The sequence below is a fragment of the Salarias fasciatus genome, chromosome 11, assembly GCF_902148845.1.
Source record: "Salarias fasciatus chromosome 11, fSalaFa1.1, whole genome shotgun sequence".
Classification (NCBI taxonomy): Eukaryota; Metazoa; Chordata; class Actinopteri; order Blenniiformes; family Blenniidae; genus Salarias; species Salarias fasciatus.
The window spans coordinates 22,771,092-22,796,141 of NC_043755.1; the positions used below are offsets into that span (position 1 = coordinate 22,771,092).

The 25,050-nt window shown below is 43.6% G+C and overlaps 1 protein-coding gene across 1 annotated transcript in view; it reads right to left on the bottom strand.

Annotated features, from left to right (window-relative positions):
- LOC115396526 (neurocalcin-delta-like) overlaps positions 1-25,050 on the bottom strand; it is a gene marked incomplete at its 3' end in the record, with an annotated part of 58,694 nt that overhangs the window by 25,489 nt on the left and 8,155 nt on the right. Inside the window, exon 2 of the mRNA XM_030102429.1 lies at positions 13,218-13,282. The remainder of the gene's footprint in view (positions 1-13,217; positions 13,283-25,050) is intronic.

The following is a 25,050-nucleotide window of genomic DNA, read 5'->3' on the forward strand; positions in this document are numbered from 1 at the left end:
CTGGTGTTAGGACTCCCAGACCAGTCCACATTCTCCTGGACTTGATAGATCTAGAGTTAACAGTCCCCGTAACGACAATCCAATTTGAGGACTGCTTTTCTCTATTCATCTTTTAAAAAACTGAAATGGACTAAAACTGAACGGTCACTGTTGAGCTGAATGGTCCCGATTCCTTTTGGCAACACGTGTTTGTGCAAAGGCTGGCATATCTACCAACCTGCCACCCCAAGTGGATTTGAGGTAGCATGACATGCCAAGCCCAAAACAAGACAAATACCAGTCTCACGTCAGAGCGGTGAACACGAAGGTACCAGTCACCAGGCTGCGGGCTTAGCATAAACACCACGTCCAGAGGTCACAAAATCCACCTACGTGCACCTGTACAGCCCACGAGTTAGCGTGTTAATACCATTAACCTCACAACCTCACAGTGAGGGGAGGGCACAGGACACTCTAACCAAAGAACAAAGTCTTCATGTTCTGGTCTCTCTAGGTGGAGCAGGGGCAGTGTAGTGGATTTGGAACCAAACAGCCAGAATTCATAACAAGCTATGAAATTCAAGTTAAGAAAAACATTTAGAGCCAAATTGCTGATTTAATCTCCTTTGTTCTCTGCTCTCAGACGGAGGGGTTGTGTTTACTGCAGAGAGAAAATCAAACGTCGACACTTACAGGCTATAAATGGATTATCAATCTCAGTTAGCAACTGTAATTACAGCACACACACACAGTGATCTGTGACAGGAGATAGAGAGTTCAGCCCCATCCAGCAGCACTGGCAGATAATCCAGGAATCCCTCTGATCAGCTGCGAGAACAACCTGGGGTATAACTGGTCATTGTTGAGTCACGTGTAGCTGCTTATCAATGGCTCTTCATCAAAGAAACCCTGGTCTAGTATCGTATCATCTCTCACCATTAATGTGTTTTCACATAATTATTCCACTATTCATCCCCAAATTTAATTAGTGTGGAGATTACGATGAGGGTTAACCCTAACAGATGTACATTTTTAAAAAATGTACTGTACTCATGTACTTTGAATGAGTGGTGGATGTGGCGTCATAAATACGTTATTATTATGGCAAAGACCATCATGCTTACCGGACATTATCTTTAACTTCTGCGCTATATTTACATTTTATTCTTTGAATAAACGTTTGAATGTTTTTTGATTGTGCATATTAAAGGACACCGAATTGTCATGTTGCTGCATTGTGGTTTACAAATGAAGCTGCCTCGACTTGTCTAACCTATGAAACGTACAGCATCCTGTCAGGTTACCCTGCAGCTTTTCTCACTACAGGCCATTTTCTTGGAATTATCCAATGTAGTGTCTTGTGGCACGGCGCACAGAAGCTCGGGATGTCAACAACTACCGCAAGCCGTTTAAATGGCTACCGCGGCCCACAATGCACTAGCCTTTAGAGCCCAATAGTCGTTTTTGGTGGCCAAGATTGGTTTTTAGTCAAAAATGGCATCCTGGTGACCATTTAAATCGAGCGCTGATACCTTACAATCATTGACAACAGGAATACTCGAACATTCGACAGATGATCAAGTTAGATCGTTATTACTGTGACAATTACCAGGAGAATCTCGACTGGGAGTCACGACACTCTGGAGTCTGTCCACCTACTGAGCATGTGCAGAAGAACTATTTACTACTGCTGTGGTGCGTACATGTAGCAGCAACGATTCCGCCATTTGCACAGCAATGTTTTCAAAAAGTTGCACCCTGCGAGCTGTTTTCAAACTTTTGCCTTTTCAGTGGCTCCGGGCAGCATTGTTGCGCAAATAGACTTCCTAAACTAGGAAAGTTTTGCATGTTTAGTCGAAAACATTGTGTAAACAGAGCCTAAAAATCATATCCCTGGTTTTTACTACTGCCCTTGATGAATTTTATTTATTCAACCGAAGCAGGGAAAAGTCTTGGCGTCTCGTGTGCACAGAGTTTTAGCATTTTGAAAGAAGCAGTGTGTTCAGATAATCTGGTCTGGAGCAGTCATGCAACACACAATAGCACAAAACACGGCCTCCTTATCCCATCCTCCACACGCCCAAGCTGCGAGTATGAACGGCTTCGGTCTGATTAGATTCGTTTGAATAGCATCTGCTGGCCAGTTGAATGGAGAACAGTGGGGCCCACTTCAGGGTTGGGAAGTCTGGAGCGTTGGGGCGGGGGTGGGGGGGCGGGGGACGGGAGGGCTGGGGTTGGGGTTGAGGTCAGCCAAGTGAAAACCACCCCCCACCGGACCGCTGCGAGTGAGGGTATGCAGCGCCGAGAGGGAGGTGTGTATGGACGAAGATCGAAGGGAGAGGCGGCTCAATAAAGCCTGCGGCGAGGACGGGCACGACGGAGGAGCCGGACGGACACACCGAAAGCAGAGAGGCAGGTGGGTAAAAGCGAGAAGCGCGAGTCCCGGGATCAGCGGGCTGCCCGACGACGCCTCGAGGTGAACAAGTGGTCTTTGAGAAAAGGTCCTCGGTGCTGTATACAAGCTGTCTCTGCAGGATGCTGGGCAGCGATCGATGGTGCATTCACTGGCAGCACTTCACTACACTCCATGTCAATTTCAGAGAAAACATACATTTGGTGCCGCAACCAACCTTATGTGACCTTTATGAAGAGGCTTTTCACTGCTTTTAGACCTTGAGCAGCACCTCTTTGATGCATGTAACGAGTTCTAATATGTGTGTGTGTGTGTGTGTGTGTGTGTGTGTGTGTGTGTGTGTGTGTGTGTGTGTGTGTGTGTGTGTGTGTGTGTGTTCGGATGTAGGGTGGGTAACAGGCACTAGAGGGAATTCCTTCCTCCTGCAGCCTCAGGAAGCAACAGCATGGGCGGAAGAGAAAACAACTTCTCTTTCCAAGGCAAACCCTTCAGAAGTTGTTCCTTTGGAAACGGAAACGCTCGCCTGCAGCACTGAGTCAGTGGCTGAGGGCCTGTTCCGAAGAACTCCATGATTGTTTGCGCTGTGTTACCGAAACTGTCTGAAGACCGACGAGAAACTAAAGTTAGGCATGAAACAATAGAGGCCCCTTAAATGGAACATAAATAAGAAATTGTGAGGAAACGCTGAAGAAAGCCTGCTGCCCACGGGCGTGATGGATGGCTTTGTGTGCAGTGGGAGCTTGAACCAGCTGGCCGAAGCTGTGTCACACAGCTGAGATTTTAATCTCAGCGGCTGGAGGTGATAGATAACATCAGATTAGAAATTGGATTGTGAGCTATCAAGGGAGGGAGGCCTGCAACCTGTTAACAAGATTGGAAACTGACAGCAGTAATAAAGTTTCACCTCTCAACCACATTACGGGCATATTTTTACCTTCCTAGCAACAGAACCAAGACACAAAGCACACGGCGGACAATCAGCCGTCAGCGATTAGAGGCTATCGACAATGAAGTGGTTCAACGGGAATCAACACTGACACAATCTCAGCTCATGTGGAAAGCAGTTATTTTGGTTCACTGTGCAAACATTACAAAAGTATCCTGTGACCTGTAGCAAACATGAAATTGGTCTGTATATACAGGAAGTGGAATAATGAATACATGAACATGCATCTAAAACACGTTTTATTATCAGCCAAGTGGCACAATACATGATGAACAAATGTATGCAAATAACCAGATAGTTTTATACCCATCCATGCTCAAACATTTGAAAATAGGTTTATTTAGATGACCGTAAAGTGGTAATTAAAGCCCCATTTTCACAACAACGTTTTCAAGAGAAACTTTCGTAGTGCTTTAGGGGATGTTTATTCAACAATGGTGCTCAGACCCACTGAAAATACAACTTTTTACAAATGTTCCATGTCTGTCTCCACCTGAAGCTGAGTCTAAAGTCCTTCTGGGCTGTTGCAGGACTGTTTTTAGTTGTAATGACATGTCTGTCCTGCAGGGGTCAAAAAGTTTTGGGGGTCAGAAGGATTTTCATTTGATCATAACATCAAAAAGAGGCAAACAGGTTTACAGTTAATGATTGTTATTTCACAGTTTTGCAATAAAGTCTATAAAAATGAATCACACAAAGGTCCGAGATTAAGTCAAAATGACACAAATAACAAGTGACACATTTGAAAAATTGCAAACCAAAAACCACGTACAGGGATCAGGGATGGTGTTTCCGAAAAGCAAGATTTTCTAACACAAACTTGAGGTGTCAAAAACACTGATGAAAAAGAGATAACAGGACTACAAGTACAAGACAAAGGGAGTACAGTGTGGGGGTGGGCTCGCCTTGGAAAACGACTCTAATGATAGTAGATCTTTGAATCGCAAGACCTTGCAAATGGCTGTCATTATCCCGGAGGCACACACACACTTCACATGACAGCTGAAACCTCCAGGCGTCCCGCTGCTGAGCTACACTGCCCACAGAGCGCACCAGCGTTTTCACACGTAGTACAACCACTGAGCCTCACTTCATGTTGAAAACACCACTCAGTGTGAGGAAGAGCCTTTCTGAAAGCATGAGGAGCATTAAGAAACTCCCAACACCAATGATTATAGAGGCACCAGACAGTATACAGCAGAGTCTGTACCATGCTCTTCTCCTTTATTATGATCACAATAATCATCAATAGACTACAAAAAAAAAAAAAAAAAAAAAAAAAAAATGAAGTCATGTTATGTAATTTTAATTATATATTGTGAGATTATTATTCACCTATTCGGAGTGAGACCTGAATCCACAGAGGTGAAGCTGAGTCTTATAATTAGTGAAATGGAAATGACCTGATGTGTCTCGGGTCAAATCAGAGCGTGCGGCGTTCAGTCCCTGGTAACAATGACTCTGTGAGGATGTTACACAGCTGGTGGGTAGAATGAGAGCAGCAAAATCAAACATCCTTGTGGATTTATCATTCAGTCTGCAGGACAAGTACAGTTTGTACAGTTTGACAGAAGACTGATTTCCCAGCAGGAAGTGACCATGAACGCCTCACTGGAACAAGTTGGCACCGCCAAGAGTCTCGTTCAGACAACAACATGAAAATGCATCATCATAGCGGTCATAGTTCTGTTTCCACCGCTGAAGTGACGGCAGGTCCACTTCAGTGTAACGTGAAAACATAAGTTGAGGGGGAAACATTTGGATCTGAAAATGAATATCCAGACAAAACAACGGCCAAGTAGTCTGATATTCAGGTCCAACTCTAGTAAACAGACACCCAAAGCATCGTGTAAACTGGGTATAATGGTCGGTTAATGTTTTACCGCTGAGAAACTGTCATGCACCCGTCAGCCACTAGTCGGAGCTACTGAGCACTTTCCGTTGAACCAGAGGAGTGTGGATCACCACTGCAAGATCGGCACTGTCATAAGTTTTAGTACACTAATGGTAACCTCCAGAATACTGGAGTCAGCAGCGTCTGAAGCCTGGTTTGGTCATTTCAATATTGGGATTAAAGGGTTCAAACAACTCCTGTTGCACACATTTTATTCTGAGGGGAATTCAAAACTCCTAAATATAAACTGTGGCACATTTTGACTGTTTTCTGAGCCTTTCATTTGTGGAGTAATTAATGAATCTTATTAGTCTCATGCAAAATCCCCACTCAGCCTGAAGGTTTGAAGAGGAAGAGCAATTTCAGCAGTCTCATGTCTATGACCTGCTTCTCAGGGCAAAAAAAAGGATCTCATGAAATCTGAGCTCAACTGAGGATACACTGATGGCACTTTTAAAGGACAACTACAGGTACTAACAGGTAGTCACTGGCAGATACCGAATGCTGGTACGAGTACTTTTTAAATGCCATGAGCCAAAAACTCTGTTGTTTGAATTATCTTGTTTGTCTTTCTCATTCATTTGAAAGAGTCTCCAAGCCGTGGACATCACTCAGAAGCAGGACCTGTGAACCCCTCTCACTGTCTGACGGGACTCCAGATCTTGAAGGTTAGGGCCTGGTGAGCTCCTCCCAGGTCTGGGTCGCTGGGTAGCGCCCTGCAGTGGCTGAACACACATGGTGTGCAAAGCAAAAGAGCTCGAGCAGCCTAATCCTGACCTGCAGATTAACTGGTACTTACGCAACAACTTATTTCTTTCACAAAGTATATTTTTAGATAATCCATTTGAGAAAATTAGTTTGAAATACGTACAAGAGAAGCTTTGTTTCAGATGCTCCAGACAAGAATGAATGAATGAAAGTCATCAAGGAAAATGATCTGGAGGATCAGTATGTGTTGACAGAGGTTGTTGCGTTCCAGAGTCACACCGGTTTCAGGTGTAATTCTGCAGAACTGTGTGTGTTGCTTCGCCCTGCGGGAGGAACGGTTTGGCAGAGCGTCTCCGTCTTGGTGGGACGGCGGTGAGGAGCAGAACGCGGCGTTGCACAATTACGAGCGTCGCATTTCTGTGCCAGCGAAAACACGTCCACGGACCGGCAGAGGCCCGGACGCCAAGCGTCTCCCACACACGCACACCATATGGTTGTTGATGTGACAATGCCCGGTCCTGAGAGGAGAGGAGAGGAGAGGAGAGGGAAGACATGAAAACAAATCTCCTCCTGGCGTGTTACGTAACGGCAGAGCATGGGGTGGGCGAGCCGATGCACCTCGCTGAACAGGCTAATCCAACGCACCGCGGCGCCTGCCAGGAGCGGTGACGACAGCGTCTTAGACGTCTCTGTTGTTGTGTAATGAGACCGGTTATCACGATGCGCGCTAATCCAGCCTGTGAACTTCAAAAATAAAGGAAACAATCATCTGTTGCTTCGCTGGAGAAACATACAGGATAAGAGGATGAAACGCTGCACGGACGCATCTCCGTCCGTTCTACTGAGGCCGAGCGATGCTGAAGGAGGAGTAGTGTTAAAATAAAGAGTGTGATGGGAAATTACACAGCCTTCATTTCATCTGCTGCTACTAAATTAACAGGTAGAGAAGGAGGTGCAACTAAGGTTTCAGCTTTAGAATCTATCAACCCATATGTTATGCACATTTTAAGTGCAGCAATTCATCAAGAGAATATTGCAAATATTGAAAACGCCACTTGCAGTTTTAAAAGATATACTTGCTTTCCAACTTCTGCGCACATTTATGAGACAGATCTGTTTAATATACACGATCACGACACATGGCCAGCTTCATGAGAAGAGGAGAGATACGGAGATTAATGGAAAGGTTACTTTCCTTTCTAATCTGACATAAATGAAGCTGAATGCACTGGCAGCAGAAAGTGATGAGATTTTAATGGGAGAAAAAACTGATCATTATCCATCTTATATTAATGGTTCTCTCCTTCACCTGTGTGCGACCTTCTCGGCCTGACATCCTGCTAGAGAAGCTTAAAACATTTTTTTATGGACCTATTCATACACATGACTTTTCCCATACGCCTCAGTGAGGGAGAACATGTGTATCGTAAGGGCAGATGGTTAGTTTAATCTGTATCAAGTCATCTCAGGATTAAAAAAGGTGGGATTAATGCCAAACGACATTACATACTGTGGTTTTACAGTTGGAACAGAGCTAACATTTACATAAACAAGTTGAAACAGGTTATGTGAGTTGTATCACGGGAGAAAAGTTGCGATTGGCTTTACTCTGCAAGACATATCCAAACCTCTGGCCAACTGCAGTGAGTGAACAACTGTCAATCGACTCCTGGTAACGATCGAGGATCTATTTCCTCAAATGGTTCTGCGCACGCGTGCAGAGAGTCTGGAACTGAACAGTGCTTTTCCAATAACGTGTGATAACACTGACTACTCCATCATCTGGATCACATGCAGAGACCAGTTTCATTTTTCACTAACAACCGATACTGAGTGGAAGAGGTCAGTGTCTACCGAGTACTGTTTGCAGCGAGCATACAGGTGGATTTATTACATAATAACAGCATCCACATCCAGAACGACTGAAAATTACATTGTTTTCAGCATTTTTGCCATTTGAACGGACATAATTTTCAAAAACACTGCAGTGTAAATGTGAAGGCGTGTTTTCAATAAATTATTTTCGTGTAAACGTGGCCTCAGTATTAGCTACACTGCCTGAAAATAAGTAGAGCGTTACTTTGTCAATCCTTTATTAATTTAGTAATATTAATTAAATGTGATAAAATGGCGTGTGGCTTCATAGAACATTTTTCACAGTCGATGAACTCAACGTGACTTTTCAAAGTGTTTTTGGTTCTTTTGAAGTCATGTTATTGACTTTCGACGTGAATAAAATTATGCTTAAGCCCAAAAACAAAAACCAAAGTTTTGTCATGTTTCAGCTCCTGTTTACCTGACAATGTTTCCAGTGGAAAAGAGTCGTTTCAGAAAGGTTTTGTGTTTATATGACAACATTTTGAAAACATTATCTGCTTTCACGGAAATAGCCGAAACAAAAGGATGTAGTTTTCATGTTGGGCCACTAGTCGGCACTGTTGGTTATTTTTGTGACGAAAAGAACAGATCCACATCAACGCAGAGAACACTACGCTACAAACATTAAAGAAGAAATATGATGATTTCTCAGACAGGTCAGATACAGTCGTACCCATTTTCTGAACCACGTGGGTCTTTCCTTCATTAGCGGGAGATCATATATTGGCAAAGGTGAACAAGCACAAAAACGTTTTTGGTGCTGCTGTCTTTTTTTAAACCATCCATCGGTTCTACATGTTTGTGTTTTCGATCTTCTGTTGGCCTTCTCAAAGTGTATAAAGACAGAACTGCACAGCCAATTACTGATCGACAATATCGACCAGCCCTGCCCCTTTGTTGACGAGCATTTTTAAAAAAGTTCCACCTTGGAAACTGTTCTCAAAAAAATTGCGGTTTCAGTGACTCTGAGCACCACTGCCGTGTAGAAGGATGCCAAAAACGCCCCAAATGGCATAAACAAAATGGCATAAACGGGGCCAGAGTTACCAGAAACATCAGTCATTCTCACCTGTGATGCTGCTCGACAATCTCACCCACAAAAATCAACAGTGTTACATTAAAATCTTTATTCAAACTACTGGTCTCATAGAGATAGTCAATGCTGAATGTCCCTGGTCTCAGCAGTGTTGTTATGACATGACTCTAATAGTGTCTGACTCGACCTTTTAATGAGTTCTAAACTCAAAGTGCCAAAAAGAACCTTATTTTCTTTTCTAGCTGTGGAGGAACAGGAAATTGAGAGCGGGAAAAAAAAAAAAAAAACCAACAACAAAGATTTGTTATACAATCAGCAAAGTGTCTCAAGAGTTACTCAACAGCATTACAACCCACTCCATCCTCCGTGATTCAGGAACTATAAACAGAAGGCAGGGGAAGAGACCGATGACCGGCCCGCGCCATCATTGTTTTTTTCCCAATGGCAGATGGCAAGCTGGACGCAGAAAGAGGATTAACCACAGCCCCCCCTCTCCATCGCCGTCTTATCAGAAAGCAGCAGGTTGGGAGTTAGGAGGAAGAAAAAGACACGTCGCCAACCCCCCATGACTCATTGAGGTCCCCTGCTCACTGCTTACCGAAGGACACACACAATCGATGCAGACACACACACACGCACACAAACACGTATACTCCCACACCTGCATCAGTAATATTGCACAGAAATAGAGCTCTTGGTTCTGCATATTGACGGCTGTCTGCTGGTGCAGTGGGGGGGGGGGGGCGCAGATGAGTCTTGCCTATCAAATGTCAAACTCAATCAAACTCAAGGAATTCTCTCCTCACAGCAGCGGCGGCGACGGCCCCATTATTTTTACTGGCTGAGAACTCGCTGTGAGTCACAGTTTATTTTCTTTTTTTCCAACTTTGGACAATAAAACTGACACATACAGACAGAAAAAAAAAGATGATATAACATAGCTAAATCTGTTTTCCAGCCTACAGTTGCTTTGGAAAAACACTTAACTGGAAACATATTAATTAGTTGTTGTCACATATATTATGTGTGATTCTGCTTCTCTTGATATTTTCACAAGTTTCATATCTCAGTGTGCAGGCAGCGGCTTTACATTTGCATCAGATCTGCACGGACAGGAGACTAAGTATGCCATTAAAAGTTCAGGAAACATGTGCATGAAGCCCATTATGAGTCTGTCAGTGATGCATCTGCAGCACAGAATGGATTTTATACAATGGGGTCCTGAAATAGAGCACAAACCAGCAGCTGCAGACGCATCAGGTAAAGGAGGGAAAATGTGCATTTCGCTCCATGTCTGGAAACATCATAGCAACCAGTGAGAAAGAGAAACTGCTATAAGCACTATGAGGTCCCCGAGGAGTGACCCCCGACCCCTCGCCACGGACTACTGTGTGCCGACTAAAATGCACTGCGATTGGAAATCATTTTTGTTTGCTCTATAGGGAGCGCGTCTCTAAGGACTGCTGGTATGCAGGGTCTTTCTCTGATGGCTCCATCCATCTCAAGGCGACATAATGCCGCAAAGCAATATAGACTGCAACGAAAATAAACCGTATCCACTGCTTCCTCCTGCTCCTCTGAGGGAACCAAGCCGCTCCCAGACTCACCGAGAGGGATGATCCAAACCCAAAAATGAGGAATCTGAGTATGAAATAAGAAAAATCTGCACGGTTCACCCAAGACTGAGTGAAAAGGCTGATCCGCAGCGTGGAGGCTGTGATTGCTGAGACCTATTTACCTCCGGTAAACAATCTTCAACTGGACGTAACCAGCATGGCTCAATCTGCGGCTCTTAATGGCCTAAAGGGCATTACTTATTCTATCAGTCCAGCAAGCTCTCTAGGAACAAGGTCCCCTGAAGGGCTTTAAAATCAATGGGTAAACTAATGGGAAGCCAGAGCAGCGAGGACAACGTAACGCTGAGGGGATCCAACCTTTTAGTTAAGAGTTTAGTTTAGTTTAGACGACTGAACGACGCGTGCCGCAATAACAGGTTAGCATCGACCACGACCGGCCGAGCAGATTGTACCTGATGGACGCAGAGACAAAAGACTTTACATCCAGATATTTAATAGAATCCTCAAAGACTAACTGGGTATGGGAGACACTACTCTCTTCTTTAATAAAGCTTCAAACCAGGTTTGACTGGATTGGCGCTGATAATGTGTGTTGATCTCCTTCAAGAACGGTGAATGTCAGCAGTGACTGCTGCAGTCTCAAAAGGGGTATTATAGCATGAGGCTACAATCGTGTTTTTGCTGCCATCTCCACCAGAACATGTCATTAAATCTTAAAATAATACATCAGTCTCTGCTGCGGTGAAAGGCCTGCTGGGAGGCAGCGGCTGTCAGAGAGGCTGAGGTAATTCTAGCGTGCCTAACCTTTATTAAGTCAAGCCGGACCTCGCAGAGCGGGAGAGACCCTTCAACAACAGCCCCAACTCACAAAAATACACACATTCTCAAACAGAGACATGAAGATCAACGAAAAGTGAAGAGGGGTTCAGTGGAAACTCTCTAAAAGCATCCATTTCACAGATGCAGAACATCAACCAAAGTCCACGAACAAACGGTCCTTTAACACTAGACCCTGAAGAACAAGAGGCCGCTTTAGCAGCTCATAAATTTCCCCAAAAACACATCTTGTTCTTGTCAAACTTTGGCTTCTTGTATTGTAGAAACACAATGTATCATATTAATAAGTGCCTGAGCTGAACTGCTGAGGAAAGAACTTCATTACTTCTCCAATATGAAAAAAACAGTGCATGAAGTTAAACCCCATTAATCGGCGCTCGTCACAATCAGACACACTTGACAATGTCTACGTTGATAAGCTCGTACTGTCCCAGTCTGTGGGGACAACTCATCATGAGTTCAGATTTCCACACATCCTAAAGAGTGGTTTTCTGTGGTGTGATATCTTCTCTCAGTCCTCCTTGCCGCGTCGGTTTTGGTGCATCCATCGCTGGATTCCCTTCAGAGGGAGGTGTGGGGACAGCCAAGGGCCAAAGGGGATGTTTGAGCTCCTCTGCTCTCCTTAATGGCACTCCAGTCCCATGTGGCCTTCACATCACATGCTCAGGGTGACAATCGATCGTGCCTCCATCACAACGCCGCTCTGCGACACCGTCTTCAAAAAAACGGCCCGACAACCGAACCGTCCACCCGTTACACTGCAGCATCAAGCCTAACGCTCAGAGCGAGACTATCCCTTTAAAACACTGGATCCGGTGGCGCTGAGAGGCTGAATGTAAGTGGGTTTAACCAGTATATGTGTCACGTTATCCAATAACACTTGACACACTAGAGTTTCTAAAGGCTTATCCGTCCGAACCATCAACGGTTATCACACCAAACGCTCCCAGTGAAACCGCTCTATTTCAGGAAAGCTCTTCAAGAAATCCAGAGGGAAGTTCAGAGGTTAAACTGACTCCGAGTGACATGAAGTGTGAGTGTGTGAGGCGCAGTGAGCAGGCTGGCCCCGTTTCCAGCGGCGGGGCTCTGAAGGGGACGAGCTGCAGCTGCCTCCTCCTCAGTCCGAGAGCCCACCGCCGACATGCATGCAGCACACAGCGCGGGCCATTTATCTCTTTTAATGTTAGGAACACAAACACGCACGCACAACTCACTCATGCATGTGTGTGTGCGTGTGTGTGTGTGGGACTGCACACGGTCGGCCATGTTTGGAGGGATGTGGGGGCCTGGGAACGGTGTGGAAATCACACTGGGCTTCCTCTGGCTCATCCCGGAGTCATGGGAAACAGCGGGGCAGGCGCACACTGTGCCATGGCCACGCTGCATGTCAGACCACAGCACGGGTGTCAAACATAGGGCCCGTGGGCCAAAACCGGAGAAAATATAGGCATTTTCATCAGGTATACTCCGCACCACAACAAAGAGAAGTTCAGATTTAAAGGTAATAACCTATAGCAATATTTTACCGGTCAAGGCGAGACTGGGTTGCATGGCCCCTGAACTAAAATGTGTTTGACACACCTGAGCTAGAGTCTGTCTTCCACATTGATCTTCTCTCCTAAATACATGCTAAACCTCCAAATAAGCCTCACTGAATCACTGTTTCCTATTTTTAGTGTTTTACAAGAAGTAAATCTCATACCTTCAGGATGTCAGTTGTTAAAATGAGCATTGTGTTGGCAGGAACTGACATCTGGTTCATGTCTGAAAGCAAGACCTGCTACAGGGCAAACGTCTTTAACTCTGGCATTAAACATTTCAAGTCACCCCGTAAAAAAGTCTAAATTCGCACGAGACAGCCGGAGCCAATAACGATGAGCGATAATTGCCCCACATGTTAGTCTGCCCCGCGTGACTTCATGGAGACCACATTAGGAATCTGTACAAACCTTTGGGGTCTTCGTGTGAGTTCACAGGTCGGCTTCTGTCTTCCAGACCACACACTCACTGGGAACTGTGAAGAAAAAAGAAGTTTTCTTTATTGTAATATCCATTCTAACTTCAACCCAGTCAAAAACATTAGAGGTGTTGTGGCACGACAGTGTTTCGATTCCATCTGAACTGAAAGGGATAATAAACGGCACAACAAACACTAAAACCAAGTCAATGAGTCTGTGCTTTCTCATTAATTTTTAGATTCAAAATATTGATTTCCCAAAGCATTAGCAAGGATCTCCCTCCACTTCAGGTGTTCTGTAACACAGTTACCGTTTGTTATCCTGATTTCTTGGCTGATTTCTCCTGATGAACACTTAAACTTGGTTTCTTTGCAGAAATGTTTGTTTGAGTTATCGCTATAAAAAATGCTCATGCAGAAATATATAACTAATTCTGGAAGGATTTTGGAAATGGCATCCTGATTGAAAATGAGGGTACATCTAAAATATACCTGTTTTATAAGGACATTGAGCACCTGCACCACCTACTGTGGTCAATATAATTCTATTTTAATAAACACAACACTGAACATTCATCAAACCATTTCAACAATTCAGCCATAAATTCACATCACTGTGGAGTGAGAGCTAATGCTACTTGTCTCAGGTTTTACGGCTTTATCTTGACGTTACTCCATAAACACGGCAGCGATGCTGCCGTCTCCACCAATCACAGCTCATTCTGCTGTTTTGGGAATGTCTGAGTTTAAAACAGCCCTGGAGGAAAGCCCTGGATCACCATATTCATCCACTGAGAAATTTACACACAAAAGGCGCTTTTAAGGCGAAACAACATGGTCCTGTCACATGAAGCCGTGTCTTATCAGTCTGCCAGAGAACACGGCTACTCTACGTTTCACAGAGAAATTGCGTAATTAACTGGGAATTACTGGAATTATACAGGCTTTCCGAGCCGTCTATTTTTAGAGTGGTGTAGGAAACTGAGCTGGACAAATCCCAAAGCTCAGATCTCATTTCAGAAAAAAAAAAAAACCTAAACAAAACAAACAAAGTGTCTAAACTCACAGTAAGTCCAGGACAGCTGGGTGCAGCTTGATAGAAGCTCAAACAATTACAGCATGTCGGGCTGAAATACTGCCAACTGACTTTTTTCCCATAACTTTCAGTGATTCTGCCATTTCCGTGGAAAAGGTGATGGATTTCAAAATGATCTGAAAAGACGATGTCTTTTAACGGACTCAAGATTAAAATTAAATTAATATTAAAACTTGTATTTATAAATCATATTTTGCCATCCTTTTGAAAAAAATCTTTCTGAAAAATTAAACTTTCTGAATGTTTAGAAAAGGATTTGCATGGTTGTAAAAAAATATTTACATTTTTCACATAAAACAGAACTTTATCCTGTTCGCAAATGCGAAATACAAAACTGTGAGGAAGACGAACTGATTTAATTAGGCAATATCATCTAGTGTTGTCTGTATACTCCAGGCGCCAACCTCTGACCATAAAACATGAAGATAATACGGAAGTGCAAAAAAGCTGTAATTCTGGGGTAATTCCAGCAGGGGGCGATGATGTTGGTTTCAAAAAGAGCCCCGGTCTCATTGGAACCCATTCAAAAATGCAGATTTCAGAGTGCAAATAAACCTAAAGCGCCCGGTTTCAGAACATGTTTTGGTCTCTATCACTAGTTTCTACAACCGTGCTGCTTCACCAGACTCTGATTTCCATAAAAATCATCTGTTGATTTTATATTACGAGTTGAAGTTTTGCATGAATCGCCCTATCACAGCGCCTCCTCTGTCCACGTGATGTGGTCACGTGACGGGCTGGACTAATCACATTTATATCAGATTTCAAATATTCCATATGGAGACGTCCTGCTGGACTCGCTGAAGTCTTCAGAACGGGATTTCAGAACGCTATGGGTGACGTCACGAAAGCTCTATCCATTATATTAACGATCTATGGTATACACAGACGCCTGATGTTCATACTCCATGTCTTCTTCAAATTACAGCGCCACCTAAAGCTTGGTATATGTACTACATCATATTGAGTCGCAGTCATGGCGTCGAGTAGACGCAGGTACTTCCAGCACCAATGCCGTGTGGATGGGAAACCATTGGGGAACGACTGCGGTAGAGATATGTTTGGCTCAAATTTGGCGAACGTTCACACATCTTACAGCACTGGCGTCACACACCATTCAAGAAGAGAAGAGCAGATGATAGCAGGTGTGGAGAGCATGAGGTGTTCACATCATTGACCAGTGAGTGACAGCTCAATACGATGCTCCTCACACCAACACTGACTGCCCTCTCAGTAATCACCATACAGAATGATCAGCTTTCTGACAGTCGGCATCATTTTGATCTTGTTAGGTTTACTCGAACATAGTGGCAAAGATTTTACATGGCGCGGTAATGGTAACACAACGAAAAGACAAATGTTTGATGTCTCAGAAAGTTTCCAAATGGCCTCCACATCAAAACAGGCTGGTAATGTTATCTTTAAATAATACATACAATCTTTTATTGTTTTTGCAGGCATTTTATCTGTTTAATTGAAAAATGGAATTGGCTGGTAATCAGAATTTTTCATCTCTAATAGTTTAATTTTCCCCCCGAAAATCCATATCAGCCAGGCTCTACTTAATTCATTTGTCACCATCTTTTGAGGAAGAATCTTACTTCAACACACCTTATCACATTAATTACAGCACAGCATTCAGCTTCGTCAAAACTTTAATGTTCTTTTATCAGCTGCAACACTGTTTACGAACAATCTAAATGAAATCTGACTTTTCATGATAAAGATTGTATTAGTATCGCCATTGTAGCCAGTTAAACGTGAAACTGAATCTCTATTTGCATTCTTAATTTACACTTTAACAGCAAAAAAAGGCAGCGCTCAAGAGTACAGAGATAGTGGACAGAGTCATGTAGACTAGACCAGCATAACCAGCCGAGCGATAAAGACGAGGAAAGCATAACCAGCTAGTGAGTGATGAAGATTATACCAGCTTAACCAGCTCGTGTGTGATGCACACTTGATGTAACAGTTGAAGCATCTTCCACTCTGTGATTTTCCAGTTGAAACGTTGAAGGCGATTTGCTGAATCGTGTCTGTATGATATAACATTCAGAATTTTCTCCACCAAGGGCCTCGGCCAGGAGGTTATGTTTTCAGTAGAGGTTGTCTGTCAGCAACATTACTCAAAAAGTTATGAACAGATTATGTTGAAATTTTCAGAAACCATCCAAAATGGGACTAGGGACAAGTGACTGGATTTTGGGAGCGATCCAGATTGGTGGTGGTGGGAGCTGTTTGGTGGAGATCTGCATCTTATGGAGAAATTGAAGGCAATAATTCGGTCACCAGAGTTGCATGGTCCATGAGCACGATGACATCTCGATCGATCTGCTGAGAGAAAATAAAATTATAGACCATGAGTTGAGTTTTTTCTCACGTGCATAAATACCACTATCTAGTTCAAACAACTACTACCCGGTGTAGACCGGTGGAACTGAGGCTCTCATCTCTCACTCAGTCGCTCTACAGTTAAAGCAGACAGTAACAGCAGTCAGCACAGCAGCAGATCACTAAATTATCAGGACAAAATGAAAAAAACCTTGATGGGCTCAGGGATTATTGTCCGGTAGATCATTCATTTAAGCCAATACACATGCTACGAGCAAATAAGCGTCTGCAGTTAGCTTCCAGCTATTTGACATTTTTACAAACGCCAAGTACAAAACAGCGATCGTTTTCACTCACCTTCTCCTCCGTTGAGGACACTGCTTCTTCAGGAACTCCCTCTCCAGTAAACACTCTGTCCAGTCCACAATCGACGGTCCACATGTGGCTGCTCACCTGTTCCTACAGCTCAGTAGCCCTCCGAATAGATCCCTTACAGGCACCCATACTTCTGACTTTAAAAGTCAGAATTCTGAGAAAAAAGTCAGAACTTAGATTTTTTTTTTTTTTTCCAGTGGCCCTAATCCTCTTCAATAACCGGGAAAAAAAATTATCAGAAACTTCAGTCAAAAGGAACTCAGTGTGATGTTAAAGTCTCTGGAAAACAACGTTACACACTCAAATAGCAGCAACTGTTTCGCAGTAAGTTCAATAAAGCTCCAAGGTCTCATTAAAAAATACTAAATATTTTAGTATCAGAAGGCAAATATACTCTAACAAAGCCCACGAGTCAATCCAGCAGGGTTTTTTCCCGCACATTGTTCGCTCTGTGAGCGAGGAGTGTTTTGCTCTGCCAGTATGAGTCCAGTCCATTAAAGTGTCTTCCTGTTGGGTGTTTGGAGCCGGGGAAAGTCTGAGGAAAGCTGCCTTCCGTTTTGCAGGAACTGAGGAAAAGAGCGGCTCCTTGGGTTCCTGTCCTCTCACTTCCCTGGACTCCATCAAACTGCTCGGCTCGTCTGGCTCAGCCGGGGCTGGAAGCCTCAAACGCTGCATGTGTGTGAGAATTTCTTCACATAATTTGTTGTTGTGGAAAAACTAAAGTACTAGCCTTTATTGTTGGTGGATATTTGAATGTCTGCAACAGTAAAGTGAGATCAGAGGACATTTTCCAGAATGTTACAGTGACGGTGTGAAGTAGTCTATCCTGAGGGAAAAGCCCAGACAGAAGCCTCCATCTGTGTCTCCTGCATTGAGGAGCTTCAGCTGTACGATTGTGTGTTTTGTAAGATAAATACAAACACACATGTTTGGAGATTCTTTGCTAATGCTGTAAAATGTTGATCTGGTTGTAAACATTTCAGCTCTGGAATCTTATCACCACTGGTGAAGAGAGCATTCAGGAATTTGTGCCTCAAATAACAGAAAACAAATCACAAAATAACGATTACTTCAAGCCAGTGACGCCTACAAATCAAGGAGTATTATTTCTCCTGGGTCTGTGCGAGCTGCTTCGGCTCCCGGCAGGTTTAATAGCCTCACGACTGAAAGCAGAACCGCTGGTGTGTGTTATGTTTCCACTCACACACAAACGTATGTAGGAACACTACAGACTGTCCCGGACTTCGGCATATTTCACACACCATTTGTGACTAAAACAAACATGATTGACCCAGTGGTTGGCCTGTCTGATGACCATGTATGGAAAACAACTTCTGGCACGAAAACAAACTCACTCCGAGGAGAGGAAAATGAGAAAAGCGTGAAAACAAAACTAATAATAGCATTAAAAAAAAAAAAAAAAATCGACAAAGGGAGGCCAGCTTTTGTTTTGGGGAGATGGATTCGGCACCATTACATCATGTTCGAGCCATAACGGATCGTTCGCCACTGTGGCAGCACGGCTTTGTTTTAATTCCATTACATTTTTATCAAGCTCCTGCTTTTTTTTCCCTCGACCTGCGACGAAGTGGCCAGCTGCCCGGCGAAGACACACCGCGTTCCGTCTGCAGGCGGAACGAGGAAAAACAAACGCGTGGGGAGTCAGCGAGGCAGAGAGTCTGGAGGGCTCAGGTTGGCTACCGGCAAACTGTGACAACAGGGAGACCTCAGCCGATCGGCGCTGCCATGGCAACAGGTTCCAGGCACATAGTAGCTCAGAGAAAGCAGTCAAATCAGGTGTAATGAAAAAAAAAAAAAAACTGCAGCGCTGTACGAGCTACACTGAGAATGTTGGAGCATTAAAAAGCCCTATCAATGTGTGTGTGTGTGTGTGTGTGTGTGTGTGTGTGTGTGTGTGTTACTGTGCATTCATGCAAAACATCAATCGCTTGAAGCCGTGTCAAATGAGCAGGAAGACGGTGTAATTCCAGGGATTACCATTTTATTAGCAGCAGGCTCCTGGATTGGATTTCTGTTATACTGGTGGGGATAAAACCTTCTTACAAATGACCGGACGCTCTGACACTCTCAGCCCGGCGAGGAAAAATCAAGGACTTTACAGTATGTAAAGTGTTATCGTGAAGCTCTGCCGCTGGGCTCTCCTGTTCGCTCGCTCGTCACTGTCCCCCGAGCGGCTGCACCTCTGCAAACCCTGGTCAAGGTTGCCTGGACTGTGGCGAAGCACAGAAATCCAGCTCGTATGGAAATTAGACGTATGAGCGCCAGTGTTTATGGAAATAAATCACAAATTTTTGCCCACTAAACAAAGCAGGGGCATACATATAGTCCTTAAAACGACCCAGGAGTTCGCGTTACACTCAAGGCCTTAAGTAAAAAGCACAAAATTGCCTTTTGATTTGCTGATATCTTCAGAAATTTGTTTTTCCTGCTGGTTTCTGGAGCCTCTTGCGGGCCACAGACCTTATGTTTGACACCCCTCCCCTAAAGAGTCGCAAACATGCTGCGTACCGTTCCAGTGTCTCATCAAGTTCAAGATGAAGGAATCAGACGTGTTAAAATCTAAACAATTTTCCAGGTTTGAGAGCGAACTCCTGGCTTTAGACTGAGTGTGGCAGCAGGCAGATGGATGTTCTGCTCAGGAGTGACCTCTCAGCGTGGGTCGCTAATTCGACATATTTCAAACAGCTGGGTCAAATGATTTCACTCCCTGGAAAGCAAAAGCCTGGTGAACTGAATCTGAGCAATAAAAATCTACTGCGCTCTCTAATTATAAAGATTTTTACCTTCTTAAATAGATGTGGCGTGTTCAAACGTCGAGAGGATGCAATTAGAAGTAGACGAATTAGCGGATTTGTCTGGAGAAGGGAGCTGAAGCCGGTCGGTGTGAAATCAGAGGGTTGGATGTATGCTGGAACGCTGCGTAAAAACCACATAAGGGAAAGACAGGGAAAGACGTAACAATGTAACGCTGATCTCCGAGGACAGCAGCCCAGGCGGCGTGGGTGTCTGGACGAGACGCGCTCGCTCGCTCGCTCGCCCGCTTGCTCATTCGCTCATCTGCTCAATAAACCCGGGCCGCGGCTGCATCGTGTTGTCTTCGTACCACACGCGCCGTGGTGAACTCCCACATGTAACCCCCCTCCCTCCTCTTATCCTCCGTTTTTTTTTTTTTTTCTGCACTCCCCTTCCTTGCGGCGGACCGGCTGCCACGGTTTGCGGCCCACTCGCTGCCGTTCCCCTCGTATAACTGTCGCTCCAAGAAGCTTTCATCCTACCTCTCCTCCGCCGCACACTGGGAGGCAAACTGGAAGATTACATAAAGGAGATGTAGGCAGGATCTGTGTGTGTGTGTGTGTGTGTGTGTGTGTGTGTGTGTGTGTGTATACACCTGTGTCATAAGGTTTGTATAATTACAACCCAAATTGGGGCCTGAACATTCTCATTATGCCAATTACTCCAATTATGTAATTATCAGAGAGTTTGGGGGCGTCGTGCTGCATTCTGCATCCTCCAGCAGGGATGAAGTGAAATTACACCATTTGGCCATCCGGGGACTGGATTTGTAATTTTCTGACAGGCACTGGATCCAATTTGCTTCTCTAACTTATCTAATCCCAATGTTTTTCCGTGAGCCCCGATGGGCCGTGCAGAGCCTCCTCCATCCACCCAGTGACGGTAATCCTGCACAGTTGGGGCTGAAGTTTGCTTCAAACATCTGAGATATGACTGTAAACAGAGTGGGTCTATTGATTTACGTGAGATGTTCTGGGAGTAGAAGGAGACACACCGATACTGCACAAAGGAAACAAGAACTACATCAGCTGGGACATTTAAGGAAATTGTAAAACTGTCTTCTAATGCATGTGAGTGTGAAGTGTACACTTTGTCAAGCAATGAGACAACATCAGTACACTGCCATATCGAGTTCACCTCGTTTAGTCTCCAACTCCATTTTCACTGTGTAGGAAGAACAATAATCACAATGATGAACTCTTTAAAATCAAAATGCTGCTTTGTAAACTACTGAGCGATTTAAGGAAACTACAGTGGCAGGTAGTTTATCAAAGTCTGGTCTCAGTCACCGGCTCGTCTCGGAGGCTTTCTCGTGTGTCTGCCAGCGACAGGCGCTGCAGCCGCCACAGCTCGCTCACACAGCGGGAAAGCCCTGTGCTAATTCAGGGCATGTCCACACACTCCTGGCCAACCAGGGTGTGAAGCCAAAGGCTGTCAGTGAAGCTTAGCGACTCCTCTCAGCTCGCGCGACACAACTCCACGGATACCAAAGCCATCGCGTCTGGCCTCGCTGCCCGGGTTGTGACTTCGCTGTGCTGTGGTGCGCAAGGTGTGTGAAGAAAAATGCATTTCTGTATGTGACTTAGGCCCTGACACCTCAGTAGGTTCTGTTTGCCTTCAAGTCTTACCTTTAAAACCTTTCACCTGTTTGGTGGCAATCAGACAGGAAACGGAAGCATCATTTCCAGGACACAATGAAACTCACAAAGGGCTGAGTCAGAGACGCATGTTGGAAAGAAAAACAGACACAATGACAGATCACTGTGAAATGCCACAGACGCTTTCCATCAACACAGGACAGACATGCACACACCCTGGCATGCTGCTCCACACCAACTTTCATGGACAGAGAACTGTTCTCTTAAGATTTAAGTCTACATGATAGACTGTGTTCAGACTACGGCAGTACATTTTTTGTCATTGACTCTAACAGTAATTATTGCACTAAAGCTTTAAAAATAATCTAAAAACATCAAAAATTTAAAATCAAAACACGAGTAAAGACCAGATGTTGGTTAGACAGTCTTCTTGTGTAGAGTTTGCATGTTCTTACTGCAAACAAAGGCTTCTTCCTGCAACAATACAAAGATTGCTTGTTTCATTTGTGACTGAGCTGCCTGTGAACTGAATTCAGCTCCACTGCTTGGTTTAGGTCGTCCTGGATGAGGATTGTAGTGAATATGTGATTCCGCTGTTGAGCCTAACAGCTACATTTGATACCGAAGACACACGCCATCAAGCACAATAGTTTTGAAGTGTCGCAGTTTCATCACCTACTGGGTGTTTGTGATTCCTCCTGTCAAATAGTTTAGGTTCTATGTGGCTGATTGAATTTTGCCGGTTCTGAATGCCAATCTTTTCCTGTCACGTGGGGTTCCACAGGGTTATATTCTAGAGCCTCTGCCATTGTCCCTTCACTGAATTCCTTCAGGTTTCATAGTCAGATTTGGAGATTTCTTTCCATTGCTGTAAAATGTGACACTGCAGAAGAAAGATCGATCAAAAAAGGATCTTTCCGTCTTTGTGACAATAAGGTTCCGTTTACATGATGTCCTCAAGTATAAAGTGCAAACTTTCATTATGTTTTAGGTGTGTGTTCACTAGGGGTGTCCTCAGATAGTCAACGATTTGATGATTCGTTCGAAGGGGCCCGATTCGACTGCCAATCACGCAGTCGAAGCATCGAAAAAATGTGCTTATTAAAGGAGGACCATTCCATTCCAGCTGTATGGGGGTGCTGAATGACTGATTTTACATTGAATTGCTTGTTTTTTTTTTCAAATAAACATGATATAAAGCCTATTTGATATACATGTTAGCCTATCAAATACACTGTGGAAAAATTTACTTAACTTGTTGTTTTATTCAATATTCTTTTTTTTTTTTGACACTTTTTATTTATTGATGAGGTTTCTCTTTACTGTGGTTGGACTTTGTACAAAAAAGGGAGGAAAAACATTTACATCTGTATAAAAAAATTATTAAGAGTTGTCATGCAAACACACTTTAACACACAGCGACCACAAAAGTCGAATTCCAGATTCAATTTGTCTGAAATGGGATGATAAAAAATGTTAGCGGTGTTAGCAAATCAAAAAGCTTTTACGTTCATCAGACGATATAAATACAGAAGTGTTTATTCTTTGACAATAAAATGATCTCCAGCCGAGAACCGACTTGATTTTGTTAAATTACTACAACTAATTAAAACGATTTAACACGAAAAAATAGACGACACGTACTCTTTTTTTTTTTAAATCATAAATATAGTTTCCAGAGGTGACGTGAAAGCTGGTGGTCAGCGGATAGTTTTCTATTGATAAACACCTCTCAGCCATAACATGACAACCAGAGAAAAATGAAACGAGGCTCTTTTAGTAGAAAGTGGCAGCAGTTTGACTTGCATTTATTTGAATCGCCACATGTATCATTGACTTGAGACCCCTCTAATCCTTCTGTTTGTTACTTTTTCTTCCATCAGTTGGTCTCTGCCTGATACACCTTCTCACTAACAGATCCCATTAAAATAAAACAAAACAGAAGGTGGTCACAATGTTGTGGCTGATTGGGGTATAAAGTCTTCTCGCTCATTCATATTTATTCAATATTCTATCTATTTAGTGTTTGTGAATGAACCACCATGGTGAGCGGCACAGTCCGATTTTGCGCAGAGCTCCGTCACAGAGCAGCATCTCGGTGGTGATTTGGCTTAACTTAAAAGTCTTACAATGTCGAAAAAAAAAAAACAACTTCAGACCAAGTCAAAGATGATCCAAAAAAAGTCAAATGCAAGTTGTGTCCTTTCGTATCACTTCACAACAACATGGCTTTCCACCTTAAACGGGTAAATAGCCAGATAATTGGGCTAATAAAAGATGGTTCTGTTACTCAATTCTAATTTTTAATGCTGACTTTTATTTCGTTTAATTGTAATATTTTAGGTTATTATTATATTATTATTTTTATTTATCTAAAAGGCTAATTCTATTTAATTTAGTGTTTGTTTTCGCATGGATGTTGCGCTGCGAAACGGACCGACACAGCGCAATTAAGCCTATTTCATTTAATTTGAGCAGATAATGTGAGAAATTGTTTAGCCAAAAAATGTGAGCTTATCTGTAGAGATTATACATATAAAGAAATGACATGCTTTAGCCCGTTTGTTAGAAGTGGGTTTGGTTCTGCTCATTTGAACTATACTTCATTTGTTTGATGTTTAGAGTCACCGACACTTTGTTCCAGTCTGTGTTTCAGTGTGTAGGAAAAAAATAAGTGTTGTTTTACCTGCCGGCACTGTTTTTGTTGCTTTTATTTTTTATTATTATTAGTGCAATCAGGGCCGGCTGTAGCCATAGGTGCCCCAACGCTCTGTGTGCCGTGTGAGCACCGCTCTGCACTGTGCTGCGCGCTCCGCAGCCACCCAAACAAGATGATAGATTCGACTATCAGTCGACTATTGGCAAGATTGGACGAATCAGATTCGACTAAGGAAATTCTTAGACGGGGACACCTCTCGTGTTCACATGACAACGATGCTCAGAACCACTGAAAACACAACTTTTTGAAAACAGCTCCCAAGATGGAACTTTTCTAAAGCGCTTTCACTCCACACAAATGCAACCTTTGGAAGAAGCTGCTGCTGCTGTGCATGTGCACCACGGCGGTAGAGAACATTTTCACGTGCATGTTCACATGGACTGCAGTCTGCATCAAATCCCGTTAATTTCAACATTGGGCTTTAAGATGACTTTAACGAATTGTTGATTCCAGCTCTTTTCTGATGAGGCACAGGTGAAGTCTGTGAAATCCTAATTACTGTTGAGCAACATATTAAGCCGGCTGTCTCTCGCCAGGTGGTTCAGAAAGCTGCAGCTCGTCTTTTAAGTGGAGCAAGAGAAACGTACCTCCTTCTGAAATCTGTGTGTAGAGCTCACTTTGAGATTATTATAGCATCATCTCTAAGTTGTTAAACCGTTTATGTTCTCAGTTGCTTCATCCGGACACTCCTCAGTGCCTCAGGTCAGCCGATCGGAGTCTTTTCTTTTGCCCTTCCAACTCATGAAACGATTTTCCTTTTCTCATTACAGAGACTCTTCCTGTCCATTTTAAAAGTACTCTGAAAACCAATTTACATTCCTTGGCATTCAAACCTGCAATGAGACTTTGCTCTTGTTTTTATTGCTGAAGTGTCTTTTATCTGTTCGTTTTA